The sequence below is a fragment of the Euprymna scolopes genome, chromosome 33 (assembly GCF_053919585.1).
Source record: "Euprymna scolopes isolate OS-2025 chromosome 33, ASM5391958v1, whole genome shotgun sequence".
In the NCBI taxonomy this organism is placed as follows: Eukaryota; Metazoa; Mollusca; class Cephalopoda; order Sepiida; family Sepiolidae; genus Euprymna; species Euprymna scolopes.
In genome coordinates, this window is record NC_136514.1 from 88,557,484 (window position 1) to 88,578,688 (window position 21,205).

Consider the following 21,205-nt stretch of genomic DNA (forward strand, 5'->3'; position numbering starts at 1 on the left):
ATCTGTTGCCAAGGCTGCTAGCAAAAATGGTGGGATCGTTCTTTCCCTCTAGTAGATATCTCACTGCTGATGCAATTCTGTATAAGAGCCAGGTACGTCCAATGATGGAGTACTGTTGCCACATCTGGACAGGAGCTGCTAGATGCAGTTTATCTTGCCTTGACAGGAGTTCAAAATAGACTTCGTAGCCTAGTGGGGGATGCCCTTTTCTCTTCTCTGCAACCTCTTTCTCACAGAAGAGATGTTGCGAGTCTGTCTCTGCTTTATCATTATTTTCATGGCAAGTGCTCGTCTGAGCTTCAATCTATGGTCTCTGTCCTGACTTTCACAAAAAAAACACTCGTCTAGCCAAAACCACTATCAATAATTCCCCTCCCCTCTGCCTAAACCTAAACATGGATTCCATGAACAAAGTTTCTTTCCTTAGACTGCCCAGCTGTGAAATTCTATTCCACCTGTCTGCTTTCCAGCTGACTACGATACTGTCATCTTCAAGTCCAATGTAAACAAGTTTTTGTTGAACCGTCCTCTTAAATAATCTTAATCTTAATAAAATTTCCACTACTAATATTAACCCTTATCCTTAAGAGGCCTTCTTCAGACCTTGAGAGATGGTGACTCCTTTGTAAAAAAAACAAAAAAAAAACACAACCAAACTTGAGGATATAAATACTAAGTAATATCAGTTCTAATTTAGTTTTCTGGAGGTTGAAGGTTCAATCTTCAGTAAAGAATACAATTACTATCTTCCTAGTCCTGTCTGACGGAACAAGAGCAAGCTACCCCTGTAGATTAAATAAAGGGTTTTGTTCGAAATTTTGTATATACTCCTAATTTGACAAGATGCACTGGCCAAGGTAGGAGGATACATCTGCTGAAACGTTGTGAAAATAATACTCAAGATGAGAGTAGTTGTGTGAATAATCCAAACTAGTGAGACCTGTGGAAATTCCACAGGGGACTCGCAATCATATTTTCAGTCATTCACACTGAGGATTGAACCTTGAACCTTAAACCTTCAGAAAAATATCACTTTTACAACGGAGTTTTACCAAGTACTCTAACCACTGCAACACGAGTCTGTAACACTGTCTCTTGAGTGGACCCCCCATTGCACCCTCAGTGTAGCTAGTCCCAAGAAATTCAGCCCCCAGGCCAAGCTAATTGCCATAATACCTGCAAACTTTGATTAACATTAACAAATATGTACACTAGTGAGTTGTATACAGTGCAATCATGTTCACACATCGGTTCTCGCCAGATAACCAAAGTTAAGTTGAGCCTGGCCAGTACCAGATGGGTGACCATTTGGGAAGGCGAGGCGCGGTATGTACTGTGAGATAGAATACCAGGTTGAGAAACTGGCGCCGTCTGTCCTTCTCTTGATGGGACTCTCTGAAGCCGTGGTAGGCAACCCATCTAGTGATGGCGTCACAATAAAAAATACCCTTGATAGCCCTGGTGAAGCATCAAGTATTCAGCTACTGACAAGATTTGAATTACACTACAAAACTAGTGTAGTGAGTTCAATCTCTGCTGAGGCCGCGCTGGATGGATGGGGTGATTATAAGAGCCAGTCTGTGTGTGAGTTTAAACCCCGTTTTTCCATTAGTCTTGCTCGGCAACACCTGGCGGACGATGTTAGTGAACAAATATACTTTTTGTTTTGTTTGTGTATGGAAAGTTATTTTGGTATTTTTCTACGACCTGCACCAGCGTAGTATAAACACCCCCAACCTCCCCATGTTAAGAACAGCTTTCAGAATAAACACTCCCAACATCCCCCATGTTAAGAACGGATCTTAGAATAAGCATCCCAAACCTCCCCATGTTAAGAAAGGTTTTCAAGGTTGGGAGTGTTTATTCCGAAAGCCGTTCTTAACATGGGGAGGTTGGATGTGTTTATCCTATGCTGAGGCAGGTCGTAAAAAATACTGTTATTTTTTTTTCCCTTCCTTGTCACAAGACTTGTTGCTTGAAGAAGCACAGTGATACTCTGCTCTTTCTTTTCCTTTCCTTTCCTTTTAAACTTTTTCCTTTACTTTCTTTTTTTCTTCCAATTTTTACCATCTACTAGTTCGCGTCTCTCTTTTTTTTTTTTTTTTTTCTTCTAAATTTTACCGTCTGCTAGTTTGCGTCTCTTTTGTAATCCAGCGGTTTCCATCGTTCGCCGGACGTTGTTGAGAGAGACTCACAGAAAAATGGGCTTTAAACTGCAGAAGTACCAAAATGACAAATAATTGTTTAGTTTAAAGATTTAATTCTGCGCTAAAAGAGTTGAATCACAGTTCGTTTATGATTTGACAGACCATGGCTAAAGACGTGTCATAAACCTTTAGAACTTTCTTATAATTTTGTGACTAGGATCTTTGCGGAGGGATTCGACAGAAAGATTCATGAGTTCGACACTTGAAGAAGGTCGGAGGTTACATCGGCCGAAACGTTGTGAAACTGACACTTAAGATGAGAACAATAGTCCTAAGAATTCAAATAATACGTTTCTTGTCTTTATTTTTAAACTCTTCTTGTCTTGTAAATTCCTTCTTACGTGTCGTTGCTGTTGTTGAACTAGGAAAGAGATATTCGTTTCTAATAAAACATTTTAAATGGTTTCAACTCAAGTGTTAGCAATGGCAAAGTTTTATCAGCCTCGAAAAAGGCTCACAACCAACATCTGCGAGTGCGATACTGGTGAAAGTTTACAATTTTTTTTTTTTTTTTTTAAACAAGGGAATTACCATTTATCGAGGTGTAATGGATGAAGGAAGCGATTATGTGTTTTTATCTCGAGAGTTAAACAAAAACAAAAAAGTAAACTTAATCGATTTATTGCTTTGATCTCCTCAGAAGACGTACGTTTTATGTTAAAGAAAACGAAAATGTAATCGATTTAAATTTTATGGTAAACAGAACGGGGCATTGATTTTGGAACAAAAAATCTTGATCGATGAATTTTATTTGGATTAGTTTAAACCCAAAAGAAAGAAACTTCCGCCATGTTTGTTTTATTTTTTCTTTCAAAAGAAACTTCCGCCATGTTTGTTTTATTTTTTCTTTTAGTTTAAACCCAAAAGAAAGAAAAAAAAAAAAACTTCCGCCATGTTTATGTTTGACTTAAACAAAAAACTAACAAAACGTAATCGATTTATTTTTTTGTTATTATAAACAGCACAAGTTGTTGATTTTGGAAAAAGAAAAAAAACAAAAAAACTTAGTGGGTTTATTTTGTTTAATTTTGTTTCCTTACATTTCTGTATTTTTGAGATGAGGCTTGATTCTTCATATTTAAATTCTTCGGACTACTGTTCTCATCTAGAAGACTATCTACCCTCATAGGACATTAATTTATTTTATTTTGGTCAGTTCTATATTTAAAATACAATCAAATACAATGGCTAAAGATACATTACCTGAAAGTACTTCTTTCAAACTCTTCAGCTTAATGTTCACAGAGTACATGAGTTGGAACAGATACATTGAGAGCATTGCCAGGGCCGCTGCAAGGAAGGTGGGCTCTCTCTACCGTGCTAGAAAGTTACTTACGCCTGAAAGTATCCTGTACCTCTACAAGGCTACCATCCGCTCATGCATGGAGTATTGTTGTCACATTTCGGCTGGTGCATCTGCTACTATTCTCTCGCCTCTGGACAGGGTTCAAAAGAGAGTCGCCAACCTGATTGGTCCTGAACTGTCATCTAAGCTTCAACCTCTGTCCCATCGATGAAATGTTGCAGCCCTCTGCCTGTTCAACAAATATTTTAATGGTGGCTGCTCTGACGAACTACAAGTCCTTGTAACCCCTCGATATATATACCCCCGACAATCAGCAAAATCCCACCCCTACACAGTAGAGATCTCTAGATGTAAGAAAGCCTTCTACTCAAGTAGTTTCTTCTTCAGAACTGATAGACTCTGGAATCCCCTTCAGGTTCCTATTTTCCCAACCGTACTGACATGCAGAAGTTCAAGTGTAATATGAATAGTCATCTTACTGCTCAACTCCTTACATAATATTCCTGAAACTTACGTCTCCGATATTAGCCTCCTACATCAAAGTGGCATTGTGCCTTGTTTCAGGTGAAAATGGAATAACCAAAAAAGAAAAAGAAACAATGGACACTATTTTCATAGAAACGTAAATAAACTCATATTTTAGACTCTATCTTTACATCATCAACGCTCTGATCCCCATCTGGCATCAATTGAAATGGATAGCTCTCGTCTTGGGGAGGCTCCATGTTTTGACAAGCTTCTGGGCTTGACCTTTACTCCTGATCTGAAATAGAACACGTACATCAAATCTGTTGCCAAGGACGCTGGGAAAATGGTGGGATCCTTCTACCGCTCCAGAAGATATCTCACTACTGATGCAATTCTCTATCTGTATAAAAGCCAAGTACATCCAAGGATGGAATACTGCTGCCATATCTGGGCAGGAGCTGCTAAAAACAGCCTATCCTGCCTAGACAGAGTACAAAATAGACTTTGTGGCTTAGTGGGAGATGCCCTTTTCTTTTCCCTGCAACCTCTCTCCCACAGAAGAGACGTTGCGAGCCTGTCTTTGTTTTATCGTTATTTCCATGGCAGGTGCTCGTCTGAGCTTCAATCCCTCGTCCCCCCTCGCCAATCTTTCACGAGAAACACCTGTCTGGCTGAAATTACTGTCAATAATTTTCCCCACTCTTTATCTGTGCCTAAATCCAAATGTAGATTCCATGAGCAAAGCTTCTTTCTTAGAACTGCACGTCAGTGGAACAGTCTTCTGCTTGCCTGTTTCCCACCTCTACAACTTGGACGTCTTCAAGGCTAACATAAAAAAACTCCTGACAAACCGCCCCCTTAAGTAAGACACTCTATCAAAACCCCCAATACTAATGATTACTACAATACTATCTCACTGATTACTGTACACGCAATAACCCTTATCCCTGAGTGGCCTTAGGGCCTTGATAAGTGGTGACCCCCATGTAAAAAAAAAAAAAAAAAAAATTGCTGTGTATTGTTTTTTTTTTTTTTGTTTTTTTTCTGACTAAAAAACTAAATCTTTGCACTATGCAGAAAAATATCAGCTTTATCAAACCATATTGATTAAATATATTTCTCATTCTGTGGAATTTCCACACATCTCACTAGTTCTTTATTATTTTACTAGCATTTAAGCCCGGCGTTGCCCGGGTGTTTGGAGGTGTATGTTGAGCAAAAAAAAAAAAAAAAGAGCGGTTAATTTTTTAAAATTTGACCCCTATTATGACCCCATAACATTTGTTCTGGGCTCAAATCAAGTTATTAAGTTAGATCCATATCCAAGGAACCTATATCTAAAATTCAAGTGTTTACACCCAATATTGGCGGAGGAGTTTGGTAGAGTTGAACTTTGATCCCTTAACAGCCAAATTTCTGGCTGAAAACGGATTACAAAGATTTTCCCAAATCTCAGTACCCTGTATATCAACTTTCGAGTTTGTAGACTGAAAATTGACAGAGTTATTGCGTTGGAAAATATACACAGGCACATGTTCGCTTTTATATATATATATATATATATATATATATATATATATATATATATAAATATAGGAGCAAACAGTTAATAAAACATGTCAAAAACACCTTGAAAAAGAGTTAAAAACATATTTAATGTGAAAAGGAAACACTTGATAAGTGGATTGTCCTTAATCCGCGGAGTTTCGAAGAAATACTTTCCTTCTCATCAGAGGGTAGAAATTAGCAAAATGCGGGATCGGATTTTGCATACAAAAGTATTTGATGAAACAACAAGTAAGTCAAAGATCTTACTTGATAACAAAAAGTGGAGCAGAGGGAATATGGTGAAGAAAAGGGTGATTACACGTGAATGGATAGTCTGGTGAAAGGTGAATAATCCAATGACGGTATAATCCAAAAATATAACTCCAAGAAAGTTAATTGAGCTTCCATTTGCACAAGTAAAATCCAAGGAAATCACGTAATTGGAAGATGGTCCAAAATAATTTTGCTAATTCCTACCGTCTGATGAGAAGGAAGTATTTCTTCGAAACTCTGCGGATTAAGGACTATCCACTTATCAAGTGTTTCCTTTTCAGATTAAATGTTTCTAACTCTTTTTCAAAGTGTTTTTTAACATGTTTTATTAATTGTTTGCTCCTATTATAAGCTCTATCTCCTATTTTGTTTTATCGAGCTTTTACATCTGGTTGAGATAACTTTATAAATATTAATTCTTTAATATTTATAATATAGTTTAGTTTTACCATCTTGGATCATTTTGGTAAATTTAATTGTAATTTTTATTTTATTTTATATATATATATATATAGATAGAGAGATTATGTTTAATTGTAATCATAACTATTGTATAGAAAAAAATGAATTAGTTATTTAATTAACAATTACAGAGTTGCCCCTCTCAAATTCTACCCTTGTACCCTTTTAAAATTCATAATCTATCCAATCATATTTGGCACAAAAAAAAAACATAAGTCTATGCCTACTGCAGAATGCTGATGGGTCTGTTTTGGGATATTTTTGTCCTTCCCAAAGTGCCCTCATCTCAGAGGGCATTGAATATCGCCCCCTTCCTCCGCCTATTAAACTAAAATGAGGACCCATGGCGCAGTTGATAGAGTACTTGGTAAAATTCAATTATAAAAGTTACATTCCTGAAGACTAAAGATTCAATCCTCAGTGTAGACAACCTCCCCCTCAAAAAAAAAAAACACTCGACTAGCTAAAACCACTATATATGATTTTCCCCACTCTCTATCTGTGCCTAAATGTAAACAAAGATTCCATGAACAAAGTTTCTTTCCCAGAACTGCCCGCCTTTGGAACACTGTTCCACTGGCATGCTTCCCGGCTAAATACAACATGTTGGCTTTCAAATCTAATGTAGACAAGTTCTGGTTAAGTCGTCCTCATAAATAATCAAATTCCACCCAATTTACATCATTATCGATTGCTTCACTACCACCTTACATCCATTAACCCTTATCCTCGAATGGTCTGCGAGCCTGATGGAACAAGAGCATGCTACCCCCGTGGATTAAATAAAGGGTTTTATTCAAAATTATTTGTAGATTCCAGAATTCAATAAGCAACATCTAGAGAAAGTCAGTGGTTACACAACAATGGAGACCTTGTAGAAATATCATTCGAGATGAGAATTGTAGTCCAATGAATCCAAATAATATGAACACTCAATCCTCATCTCAAAAATTCAGAACCGTAGGATGAGTTTGTTTCAGATGAATGAGATGATGGTTTAAATTTGTCAACATTGGACTTGAAAACGACCATGTTATAGTCTGCTGGGAAGCAACCTTGTGGCAGTGTATTTCAAAGATAGGTAGTTTTTTGGAAAGCGTGTTTTTCATATCCGGTCTTCCTGCTAGTTGTTTTTGTTTTTAAATTGAAATCTTCTTTTGATTATGGCGTTTGTATGTCAACGATTTTATTTATTCGTATTATTTGGATTTATTTAACCACTGCTCATCTTGAGCGTCATTTTCACAATGTTTTGGTCGATGCAGCCTCCGACCTTCTTCAGGTGTATCAGCAAGGACCCGTGGTGCAGTGATTAGAGTATTTGTAAAAATCGATTGTAAAAAGTGATATTCTCCTAAAGGTTGTAGGATCAATTCTCAGTATGGGCGACCAAAAAAATACAATTGCGAATTACTGAGGACCTCTATCCAGTCATGGCTGACAGAACGAGACCATTCTACCTCCGTGAAGTAAAAAAAGGGTTCCATTTGAAATTCCTTCCAACTTCTTGAATTTGACACGATACACCTGAAGAAGGTCGGAGGTTAGTTACATTAACTAAAACGTTGTCAGAAATCACACTTAAGATGAGAACAATAATCCGATGAATCCAAATAATACGAAGAACCAATCCTCATCTCAAAAATTTAGAAACGAAACTTTATTTATTTAATCCCACATCCCAAAAAAAAAAAAAAAAAAAATCTATTGTGTGAGGAGGAGGGGTGCAAGAATCTTTGTCGATTACTGCCGACTCCCACCAATCCGAAGATATGAAATACGGATCTAAGCATATGGTTCTGAAAATAACAGATTTACAATGACAACAACCAGATCTGTTCTGTGTCCGCAGATCCTGCTTTGTAACCATGGAAACCAGAAGCTTGTCATTGCCAGGTAAACCGATGCAGCTTCTCTGCATCTGTCGTCATCATTGTCAACTCGGCCGTCATCGCAGCTATCGTTTACACACTGAAAGGCTGAACAAATCACATCCTCTGTGGCATCTCATCTTTCGTCTAGATTCTTCATTTCTTTTTTTTTTTTTTTTTTTTTCTATTTCCTGTGTTTAGTATTTGATTTCGATTCAACATATTCCTACACCCCCCCCCCTCCCGCAAAAAAAAAAAAAATATATATATATATATATATATAAAATGGATGCAGAGCAAGAAAAGGTAACCGTTTTTATTGTTTGATCATGTTTTCTTTTTCTTTTCCTTTTTTTCGTTTATTTATATGTATTGAATCTCTTTGGGATCTCTTATTTTAATTCTTAAAAAGAAAGAATACCCATAACCCAGAAAGGTAAAATTAATGCTCCCCCCCCCCACAAAAAAAAACAAACAGAACAGCTTTGCACCAGTTTTATGCTCCCCTAGCAAAGGAACCCGACGTTACCCGGGATTGAATGAGTATCAATGAATGTTTTTTTTTTTTTTTTTTTTTTTTTTTTAAATTACATTTTCACCCCAAACAAGTGCCACTTTCAAGTAGGGGGCTACTATTGGGGACATAATTTGCAGGGATACTGTGTAGGGAGTTGAGCAGCAAGATGTCTGTTCACATTACTCTTGAACTTCTGCATGTCGATACAGTTGAGGAAGCAGGAACCCGGGAGGGAATTCCAAAGTCTGGCAGTTTTAGGGGAAAAATTTATTAGAGTAGAAAGCTTTCTTTCAATCAAATCGATTGATTGCCTTCTTTTTTTTTTTTTTTTTCTTTTTTTTACATAGGAGTCACTAGTTACCAAGGCACAGAGGCCACTCGAGGATAAGCGTTAAAGAGTTTAGAGTAGTCAGTAGGACAATGCGTAGTAATCGTTAGTTGTGGAAATTTGGTAAATTGGATTACTGAAGGGGAACGGCTCATCAAAAACTTGTTTACGTTGAACTTGAAGACGGCCATATTGTAGTCAGCTACTCTAGACGGGGACCCTTGAAAAGTGTAGTATCTGTTCTTCAGATGCTGCACTTCCATTTCTTGTTCTCTTTCGGTGGAGGAGCAGTCCTTCGCGACTGAGACAATTTTTTATTTTTGTACCTTTTCTCCACGTTAAAAAACGACCCTGGTGTCTAACTCTGTCCCGTGGGGAGGCATTGTAAATAGGTACTCTAGACGGGGACCCAACACAGTGCACTCAGAGAAAGCTTCACATGCCTTCTCACAGTGACTCCGTCCACAATGTTCTGTAGTTTACATTGCACTGTAGAGAACCTACTGTTGATTTTATAAAATTATTTTTAGATGTAAAAACGGCCTGAATTAAAGTTTAAGATGCAAAAGTCAAGTATCAAGGTTTAATTGTGCTCTAAACAGAAACACATATTTCAAACGTGCCCCGTCTTATCAAAGAATCTGCTGTTGATTTTTATATGCTGAGCCTTTCAGCTTATGTGAGAATAAACTTTCTCAAATACACTCGCAATGTTAGGCTGTGTAAGGGTGTCCCTCTTTAGATCGCTGTTTTTTTTTTTCAATCATCGATTTTCGATACTTATCAGAGGCATTCCAATCAAAGAACATAAAGTACATTTGTGTGAAATTTCAAAGAAAAAAAAATCAGCCCAGCTGTTTCAGAGTCCATAAGGAATAGACACACACACACACACACACACTCTCTCTCTCTCTCTCTCTCTCTCTCTCTTTTGTATATAAGTATATTATAAAAAGACAGAACAGCTTTGCACCAGTTTTATGCTCCCCTAGCAAAGGAACCCGACGTTACCCGGGATTGAATGAGTATCAATGAATGTTTTTTTTTTTGTTTTTTTTTTTAAATTACATTTTCACCCCAAACAAGGCACAGTGCCACTTTCAAGTAGGAGGCTACTATTGGGGACATAATTTGCAGGGATACTATGTAGGGAGTTGAGCAGCAAGATGTCTGTTCACATTACTCTTGAACTTCTGCATGTCGATACAGTTGAGGAAGCAGGAACCCGGGAGGGAATTCCAAAGTCTGGCAGTTTTAGGGGAAAAAGTTATTAGAGTAGAAAGCTTTCTTTCAATCAAATCGATTGATTGCCTTCTTTTTTTTTTTTTTTCTTTTTTTTACATAGGAGTCACTAGTTACCAAGGCACAGAGGCCACTCGAGGATAAGCGTTAAAGAGTGTAGAGTAGTCAGTAGGACAATGCGTAGTAATCGTTAGTTGTGGAAATTTGGTAAATTGGATTACTGAAGGGGAACGGCTCATCAAAAACTTGTTTACGTTGAACTTGAAGACGGCCATATTGTAGTCAGCTACTCTAGACGGGGACCCTTGAAAAGTGTAGTATCTGTTCTTCAGATGCTGCACTTCCATTTCTTGTTCTCTTTCGGTGGAGGAGCAGTCCTTCGCGACTGAGACAACTTTTTATTTTTGTACCTTTTCTCCACGTTAAAAAACGACCCTGGTGTCTAACTCTGTCCCGTGGGGAGGCATTGTAAATAGGTACTCTAGACGGGGACCCAACACAGTGCACTCAGAGAAAGCTTCACATGCTTTCTCACAGTGACTCCGTCCACAATGCTCTGTAGTTTACATTGCACTGTAGAGAACCTACTGTTGATTTTATAAAGTTTAAGATGCAAAAGTCAAGTATCAAGGTTTAATTGTGCTCTAAACAGAAACACATATTTCAAACGTGCCCCGTCTTATCAAAGAATCTGCTGTTGATTTTTATATGCTGAGCCTTTCAGCTTATGTGAGAATAAACGTTCTCAAATGCACTTGCAATGTCAGGCTGTGTAAGGGTGTCCCTCTTTAGATCGCTGTTTTGTTTTTCAATCATGGATTTTCGATACTTATCAGAGGCATTCTAATCAAAGAACATTTCCAGACACATAAAGTATATTTGTGTGAAATTTCAAAGAAAAAAAAAAAATCAGCCCAGCTGTTTCAGAATCCATAAGGAATAGATACACACACACACACACACTCCCTTTTGTATATAAGTATATTATATTATACTAGCAGAGGGAAGGCTTTGCCCAGTCTTAAAATATGTTTAAATATAATATTTTAATTTGTCCAGATTTCGTATATATTATAAAGTCGTGATTTCAAAATTAAAAAAAAAAATGTATTTGGGTGCCATCAGCTAGAATCGAAACTGAAACCAAAACTGTAGCAATCATAGCTGGTGACGTTACCACTCTACCAACATGACACGCATATGAACTGATTAAAAATAAACTAAGATGAATGTACAAAATGTATAACGATTTTTTTTTTTTTTTTTTTTTCAATTTTGATCCATTAAAAACTATTTTAAGCGGCTAAAGACCCAGAAAAGAACGGTCCATAAAAAATCCAATCATTTGAGGCTGCTCTGTGACTTTTAGTTTCAGAAGAGATAGAGTTTGAAAATATGGAGACAGACAGACAGACAGACATAGTGAGTTTTATATATTAAAGATTTGTTAGGAGTTCATAACTATTGGGAATATCAATGGTAAAAATGGGATTATTAAAAAAAATAACAAGGTTCTCTCGGGGGGGGGGTCGGTGTGGTTCTAAAAAAAGCACTGAAAGTCTTTTATTCACGATTGTTTTTCTTGGGATTTAGAATCGGGTAATTTTCTTGTCGTTCATCTCTGCTCACCAAACCCTAACCACATTTTTTTCTAAAAATATATCCGTTCTTTAGAGGGGGGATATTTCTGTCGATGGATCGATAATTCTGTCGTTAGATTTGCTGCTATTTCTGTGTTTGGTGCAAAAAAGAGAAAGGTGCAAAGACGTGTTTCTGAATTTTTTGAGATGAAGATTGGTTATTCGTATTATTTGAATTTATTGGACTACTGTTCTCATTTTCACAACGTTACGGTCGATGTAACCTCCGACCTTCTCCAGGTGTTTTGAGTCAAACTGAGGGAATCTGCACAGATCCCTTTATTTACTCCATGATAGTATAATGTTCTCGTTCGGTCAGCAATGAGTGGGTAGAAATTTTAAGTAATTTGCAATTGTACTTAAGGATAAAGGTTAATGAGTGTACGGTGGTAACCAGGACAACAGTGCAGTAATCGTTAGTTGTGGAAATTTGGTATGATTTGATTATTTAAGAGGATGGCTCAGCAAGAACTTGCTTGCATTGGACTTGAAGACGACCATGTTGTAGTCAGCCGGAAAGCAGGCTAGCGGAACAGTTTCACAGGGGTGCAGTTTTAAGAAAGAAGCTTCGTTCACAGAATCTGTGTTTGGATTTAGGCAGAGAGAGAGAGAGGAGGAAATTTTTGTATTATTTGGATTGATCGGACTACTGTTCTCATCTTGAGCGTGATTTTCACAATGTTTCGGTCGATATAACCTCCGACCTTCTTCAGGTTTATCTTTTTTTTTTTTTCTTTTTTTTTTTTTTTTTTACATAGGCATCACCACTTATCAAGGCCAAGAGGCCACTCAAGGATAAGGGTTAAAGAGTATACAGTAGAAATTGGACAACATAATAATCATTAGTAATGAAAATTTGGTAAATTTGATAACTTATATGGAACGGCTCATCAAGAACTTATTTACGTTAGACTTGAACACAACCATATTGTAGTCAGCCGGAAAGTAGGAAAACGGAAGACAATTCCACAGGCGTGCAGTTCTAAGAAAGAAGCTTTGTTCATGGAATCTACGTTTAGGTTTAGCTACAGATAAAGAGTGGGGGGAATTATTGATAGTGTGTACAGCTAGACGAGTGTTTCTTGTCGAACTCAGGAATTTGGATGGAATTTCAAATGAAACCTTTATTTACTTCATGGGGGTAGCATGCTCTTGTTCCATCAGCCATGACTGGATAGAAATCCTAAATAATTCACAATTGCCTTTCCCAGTTGCCCACACTCGGAATTGAACCTTCAACCTTCAGGAGAAGGTCACTTTGACAATTTTTCCAAGTACTCTAACCAATGTGCCACAAGTTCTTGCACAAAGTAAATAAAGGATTCCGCTCGAAATTCCCAGAGTTTGCCAAGGTACACCTTGTGACCCAACCTCCTATGATGGTTGGATTTTATAGTAATAACGGTTTTATTAGAGCCAAGTTAAAGCCTTTATTATGAGAACACTCCCGGGCAATTTCCGATTGCCCTGCTGACTGCATTTGTTTGGTTAATGACTAAACCAAAAACAACTTCAGCTGAGTGGATTTGAGATTAATAATATTTTGCTAATAAAACCATCTAATTTGAGAGAATAATAGTGATTTATTGTTTTGGGTGGTTCACTGAAAGCTGGGATGAATGGGACCAGAATTGGCTCAGCATGATGGTTTGGTTTTGTTTTAGCTCAACGACATATCAACCCTTTTCAGGTTATTCAATGCCAAACTCAGGATTAAAAAAAAAAAAAAATTATGTATTCAAAGAACTTTATGACGTCGAGTATCAATCAATTCTGTATAGTTCAATAGTTTTGTTTGTTTTAATATCTAACGATCTTCTTTTTTTTTTTTTTAAGTTTTATATATCCTCATATATTCATTCATAAGGTTTAGTTGGGTTGATTCAGAGAATGATTTATATTTTTGTAAAGATCCTTGTTACTCTTAAAAAGGATAATATTTCCTCTAGACAGTTGTTTTCGAAAAGTTTCTTCATGTTGTTGTGTTTGAGGTATTGTTTTCTATCTTTATCTAGAGCTCTACATTCCACCAAAAGATGTTTAATGGTGCAAGTTTTCTGGCAGAATGGGCATTTGTTTGGTTAATGACTAAACCAAAAACAACTTCAGCTGAGTGGATTTGAGATTGATAATATTTTGATACTAACATTATTTTGTTAATAAAACCATCTAATTCGAGAGAATAATAGTGATTTATTGTTTTGGGTTCACTGAAAGCTGGGATGAATGGGACCAGAATTGGCTCAGCATGAGAACTTGTCAGATACACCTTGTGACCCAACCTCCTATGATGGTTGGATTTTATAGTTTTTTTTTTGTTTTGTTTTTTTACATGGGGGTCACCACTTATCAAGGCCCGAAGGCCACTCAGGGATAAGGGTTATTGCATGTACAGTAATCAATGAGATAGTATTGTAGTAATCATTAGTATTAGGGGTTTTGATAGAGTGTCTTACTTAAGGGGGCGGTTTGTCAGGAGTTTGTTTATGTTGGACTTGAAGACGTCCAAGTTGTAGTCAGGTGGGAAACAGGCAAACGGCAGATATAACCTCCGACCTTCTTCAGGTTTATCTTGTTGACCAAAATGTTGGGAAAATCACACTCAAGATGAGAACAGTAGTCCGATGAATAATAATACAAGTCATCAATCCTCATCTCAAAAGTTCAGAAACAAGGAAATTTAAAAAATATTTTCCTACAAAAGAGTCACCACTTAACAAGGCTTGGAGGCCACTCGAGGATAAGGGTTAATGAGTGTACAGTGTATACAAATGAGAATTTGGTTTGGAGGGGAGCGGGAAGTATATTTGGACGGCAAATCTATTGAGGTTGTTCAGAGTGTTAGTTTGAATGCTAGGGTTGGATGTGAGTGGTATATGCTTAGGTACATCTGTCATTAATAAGCAGCAGAGTGTTACCACTGTCCACCAGAGAAAGAGTCTATCAAGTACGTGATGGAAGTGAAACCTGGCTTTTGAACGTTAAATAAATGCATTGCACGGACAGAAATGACACGATGGCTGTGCAATGTGATTTTTAAAGATAACTTTAGATCTGATAACCTCAGAGGAGGATTAACTCCTGACAGTATAGGAAAATATGAAAGTCTGAAGCATTCCATATGTTTCTCTTCGGCTTAACATTCACAGGAAATATGAAGTGGAACAAATACATTGAGGGTATTGCGAAGGCTGCTGCAAGAAGGTGGGCTCCCTCTATCATGCTAGAAAACTGCTCACCTGAGAGCATCTTGTACATCTAAAAGGCCATCATTCGCATACCATGCATGGAGTATTGTTGCCACATGTGGGCTGGTGCATCTACCACTAGTCACTCCCTCTTGGATAGGGTTAAAAAAAAGGGTCTCCAATCTAATAGGTCCAAATTTGTCAACTAAGCTCCAACCCCTGTCCCATCATCGCAATGTTGCATCTCTGTGCCTGTTTTACAAATATTTTAATGGAATGTGCTCTGATGAACTCGTTGCACTTGTGCTCCCTTGACGTACACTTCCCTGACAAACCTGCTTAGCAACAAAATCACACCCCTTCACTGTTGAGATGCCTAAATGCCAGAAAGCTTTTTACTCTAATAGCTTTTCTCGAACAGCTAGATTTTGAAATTCCCTTCCTGCTACCTGCTTCCCTGACTGTACTGATATGCAGAAGTTTAAATGTAATGTAAACCAACGTCTTGTTAATCTCAAACAGTGGTCCAAGTAACAATATGCTTTGTTTCAGGTGAAAGTGAGTAAAAAAAAAAAAAATTTTTTTTTTTTTTTTTTTTTTTTTTTTTTTTAAATATTGCCAGTTTGTCAGCTTATTCGATAATTGGATGATCAATTAGAATCTACTAGGGGGGGGGGGACAGGCTTTGACCAGTCGTAAAATATGTTTTATTGCATATCGTTCTTCTAAAGTGTCCTCATGTTCAGATTGCGTTTTTGAAATTCACCAGCTGTGACAATCAGGCTTTAGTAGGGTGTATTCCAATATCTAGTGTAGTGTGCAGTCAGCACCAACCCTATTCAGGGTTAAACCGGCGTCCTCCGAAAGAAGAAGTTTCATGGGAGTATGAAATTCACAAGCGGTCCGCAGTCGCATGTATATCCCCGTTAGGGGAGATGACGACGTTAGGATTTTGCAACTTTTTGCAGGGAGGTGTCGACGTCCTCCTACATACAGCACCGGGACTTCCCAAATTGGTCACCCATTTTAGTAATGACCAGGCTCAACGTTGCTTAACTTCGGTGATCTGACGGGAACCGCTGTGTCAATGTGATTATGCCGTATAATTTCTGCTGTAGCTGTTCCTTTGAACCTGAAATTGGTCAGTCATTTCATCAGATGTATAACAATAATATACTGAATTTTCAAGTCGATGACACTTTTAAATGCTTGTATATTTGGAAACTTATAATAGATTATACAACAAGACAAGATGATGGATAAAGAGATAATCTGTTTAAAAAAAAAAAAATATCAGGCAAGTAAAATAGTATTTAAACAAAGGGTTACAATAATTTTTATAAGTTGTTAACAGTTCAAGTACCAAAACAAAATGGAAAACAAGAGGGCAAATTGTTGATTAGAGATTATGTATATGAGGACCGTTCAAAAAGTAATACTTCCTATTTATTTCATTTCAGGTATGGGGGTGGGAGAGCTCTGCCTGGTCATAAAATACCCTTAAATATGCAGATTCCATGACCAAAGCTTCTTTCTTAAAACTGCACGCTTGTGGAACTCTCTTCCTGTTGCCTGCTTTCCAGCTGACTACAACCTGATTGTCTTCAAGTCCAACGTAAACAAGTTCTTGATGAACCCTCCCCTAAGTAATCCAATTTACAAAATCCCCACTACTTATGTTTACTACGCTATAATCACATAGACTAACGTATACCCATTAACCCTTATCCTCGAGTGGCCTCCGGGCCTTGGTAAGTGGCGATTCCTGTGTAAAAAAAAAAAAAAAAACTATAATAGATTATATAAGACAAGATTATGTATAAAAAAATAATCTGTTTAAAAAAAAAAAAAAATATCAGGCAAGTAAAATAGTATTTAAACAAAGGGTTACAATAATTTTTATAAGTTGTTAACAGTTCAAGTCCCAAAACAAAATGGAAAACAAGAGGGCAAATTGCTAATTAGAGATTATGTATATGAGGACCGTTCAAAAAGTAATATTTCCTATTTATTCTAGGTATGGGGTCAGGGGGAGGCTCTGAAAAATAGACTTTGTTGGTTTGGTCACATTGAAAAAAAAAATGGATGAGAATAGTTCACTACTTTGATATATACTATATCTATCTTATATTTAGATGTGCGCAGAACAGGAGACTTAGTTGGTATGGTCCCGTTGAAAGAATAGATGAGTTTTTGGTCTGTAGATGCCGAACCAGATTGCCAAGGAAAACATGGGAGGAATTGATGAAGCGTTCGACCGAATACGATGATAAAGGAATGGGCAAGAGTTTTAAGGTTAGCTGATGTAGAACAGTTGAGGTAGCAGGGCCGGTTGGATGTGGAAGGTCAATTAGAGGAAACGATATGCATGGGTTTGAGAGAAAGAGAGATAAAGACCTGGTCAGAGATAGGTTACTTTGATAGTGAATTTCTAAAAGTTGTCTAACACATGCCAGCATGTACAATGGAAATTAAAATATGTTGATAATGGTGAAGGGGGTCGCAGAAAGACAGTTTGTGGGCCTCATGCAGCTCATGGGCCATGTGTCTGAGACCCTTACTAAAATTAAATATAAGATGCACATAACAATATTCAAGTAGATGTCCGAGTCATTTCTAAAGTATTTTTTTATCGTAACTAGGTTGTTTATCGGAAACAAAATTTCTTTATCGATGAGTGGATCACTTCAGAGCTTACTGGCCTTTTCCTAGTTTGAAGTAGATATAGAAAACTACTTATAACTTTTTTAAAAATTATATATATAATATATATATATATATATATATATATAATTAGATTGAGAAGAAAGTTCTTGTGGAATTTTTAATTTTGATTTCAGATGATGTATTTTTAAATAAGTTTTCGTTATAATACCTTTACTTTATTTATTATTTTAAAGAACGTTTTTCACTCTATCTAATCGTTTAAGTTACAATCGTTTTAAAACAATTATGTTTTCTTTTCATAACGTTGAATACAAGATTGATAAAAAGCAAATTCGCAGAATTTTCTTATTTCAATTCAAGCTAGGCCAAAAAGCTGCTGAAACAGCTCGCAAGATCAACAAAGCATTTGGTCCAGGAACCACTACTGAATACACAGCGCAATGGTGGTTTAAGAAATTTTGTGGCAGCGATAAGAGTCTTGAAGATGATGAGTGAAGCGGTCAGACATTGGATGTTCACAACGATCAATTAAGTCTTAGTTGAAGCCAATCCATGCACAACTGTTCGAGAACTGAATTAGACGTAACGTATACGACGATTTCCAACCACTTGAGAGCGATTGGAAAGACAAAAAAAACTTGATACATCAGTGCCTCATGAATTAAACAACAACAAAAGAAACGCCGTTATGAAGTGTCATCTTCCCTCCTTTTACGCGGCAAAAACAACTCGTTTCTTGACCGGGTTATGACTTGCGATGAAAAGTGGGTTCTTTACGGCAGTCGGCGATGCTCAGCTCGATTGTTAGACGCCAATGAAGCTCCACGACATTTTTCGAAGCCAGAGTTGCACCAAAAGAAGGTCATGCTGATTGTTTGGTGGTCTGCGACTGGTTTCATCCCTTACATTTTTAGAATGCAGGCGAAACCGTTACGGTGGAGAAGTACTGGCAACAAATGGATGAAATTCATCAGAAACTTCGACAACAACACCCAGCATTAGTCAACAGAAAATGCCCAGAAGTTGAACAAATTGGGCTACAAAACTCTGCCTCATTGTCACAGCTTCTTTCATCTCCTCAATTGTCTCATAGCGAAAACCTCTAAAGTTTTTTCGAGCTTAGAGAATAACCAAAAGTCACAGGGAGCAAGGTCTGCACAATAGGGAGGGTGTGGAACTGTTTTGATATCCATCTTGGTCAAATAGTCTGTAACAAGAATGGAGTTATGGACTGCACCCTTGGGACAAACTTTGCACAAATCTTCTGCGTCTTCATTTCCTTGTTAATAATTGTGTGTGAACAGTTCCCACACTGACATCAAACTGTGCAGTTATTGTCTCTATAGACATACGACGGTCCTTATCCATGAAATTCTTTATTTATCCAATGGTGTTCTGACTTCCTTATTCCTCCCACACCTCTCCATCATCTCTCACAGACTCCTTGCCTTCCTTGAATCTCTTATGCCATTTAAAAACTAATGCTTGATTCATGCAATATGGTCCAAAAGCAACCTGAAGCATTCCTTACATTTCTGTGACATTTTTTCAAAGTTTAAAACAGAATTTTATTTAATATCGTTCTTCTAAAGTGTCTTCATGTCCAGATTGCATTTTTGAAATTCCCCAGCTGTGACAACCAGGCTTTAGTAGGCTGCATTTCAATTTCTGCTGTAGCTGTTCATTTGAACCTGAAATTGGTCAGTCATCTCATAAGATGGATAGCTGAATACTGAATTTTCAAGTCTATGACAATTTTAAATGCCTGTACATCTGGTAAGCGTTCGACTGAGCTTCAATCTATGGTCCCCCCTCACCAAACTTTCACGAAAAACACTCGTCTGGCCAAAACCACTATCAATAATTTCCCACACTCTTTATCTGTACCTAAACCTAAACGTTGATTCCATGAACAAAGCTTCTTTCTTAAAACTGCATGCCTGTGGAATTCTCTTCTGTTTGCCTGCTTTCCAGCTGACTACAATCTGATTGTCTTCAAGTCCAACGTAACCAAATTCTTGATAAACCATCCCCCTAAATAATCCAATTTACAAAATTCCCACTACTTATGTTTACTACGCTATAATCACATTGACTAATGTATACCGTTAACCCTTATCCTCGAGTGGCCTCCGGGCCTTGGTAAGTGGTGATTCCTGTGTAAAAAAAAAAAACTATAATAAATTATATAAGACAAGATTATGTATAAAAAAATAATGTTTAAAAAAAAATGGCTATATCAGGCAAGTAAAATAGTATTTAAACAAAGGGTTACAATAATTTTTATAAGTTAACAGTTCAAGTTTCAAAACAAAATGGAAAACAAGAGGGCAAATGTATATGAGGACCGTTCAAAAAGTAATACTTCCTATTTATTCCAGGTGGAGGTGGGACAGCTCTGCCTGGTCGTAAAATACCCTTAAATATGATATTTTAATTTGTCCAAATTTCTTATATATTATTATAGAGTCGTGATTTCAAAAGTTTTAAAAAAAAAAAAAAAAAAAGTATTTGAGTGCCATCAGCCAGAATCGAAACCGAAAGCAAAACTGTAGCATTCAAAGCTGGTGACGTTACCACTGTACCAACGTGACATGCATATGAACTGATTAAAAATAAATTAGAATAAATGTACGAAATGTATAACGATTTTTTTTTTTTTTCAAATTTGACCCCTTTTTGATCCTTTAAAAACTATTTTAACCGGTAAAGACCCATAAAAGAACAGTCCATAAAAAATCTAATCATTTGCTATTTTTTGTCTCCAAAATCTTTAAATGAAAAGATCTTGGAGACTATTCACATTATTGATGTTAGATTTTTATGTATTGTATTTCAATTTTTTTCATTGTAATTGATATATGATAATTGTTTTTTTTTTTTTTTTTTTTAGGAGGGGGGGGGGTGTATTTTTTTTTAAATTGATTACCACTCTGCATATTCCGGCAGTTTACATCAGCTGCCAGGCAACATCACAGAAATACGAGTCAGTAAATGCAGAAGTACCCCCCCCCCAAAAAAAACTACCCATAGATATGGGTAGTTTTTTTTTTTTTTCTACAAAGGATTCACCACTTATCAAGGCCCAGACGCCACTCAAGGATAAGGGTTATAGAGTGTACAGTAGTCAATGAGACAATATCGTAGTAATCGTTATTAGTGGAAATTCGGTAAATTGGATTGCTTAAAGGGATAGATAGCTCATCAAGAACTTGTTTACATTGGACTTGAAGATCACCATATTGTAGTCAGCTGGAAAGACTACCATATTCTAGTCAGTTGGAAAACAAACAAACAGAAGAGAGGTCCACAGACGTGCAGTTTTAAGAAAGAAACTTTGTTGATAGAATCTACATTTAGGTTGAGGCACAGATAAAGAGTGGGAGAAAATTATTGATAGTGGTTTCAGCTAGACATGTGTTTTCTGCGAAAGTTGGCGAAGGAGGGGGGTATAGATTGGAGCTCAAATGAGTATTTTCCATGAAAAT

General features: G+C 37.0%; 1 protein-coding gene and 1 pseudogene across 18 annotated transcripts in view; one reads left to right on the forward strand and one right to left on the reverse strand.

Annotated features, from left to right (window-relative positions):
• The window catches only part of LOC145258337 (protein spire homolog 1-like), a 559,588-nt gene that overhangs the window by 364,910 nt on the left and 173,473 nt on the right, over nt 1-21,205 (forward strand). The window lies entirely within an intron of this gene.
• LOC145258385 (5S ribosomal RNA) lies at nt 16,038-16,156 on the reverse strand (annotated as a pseudogene).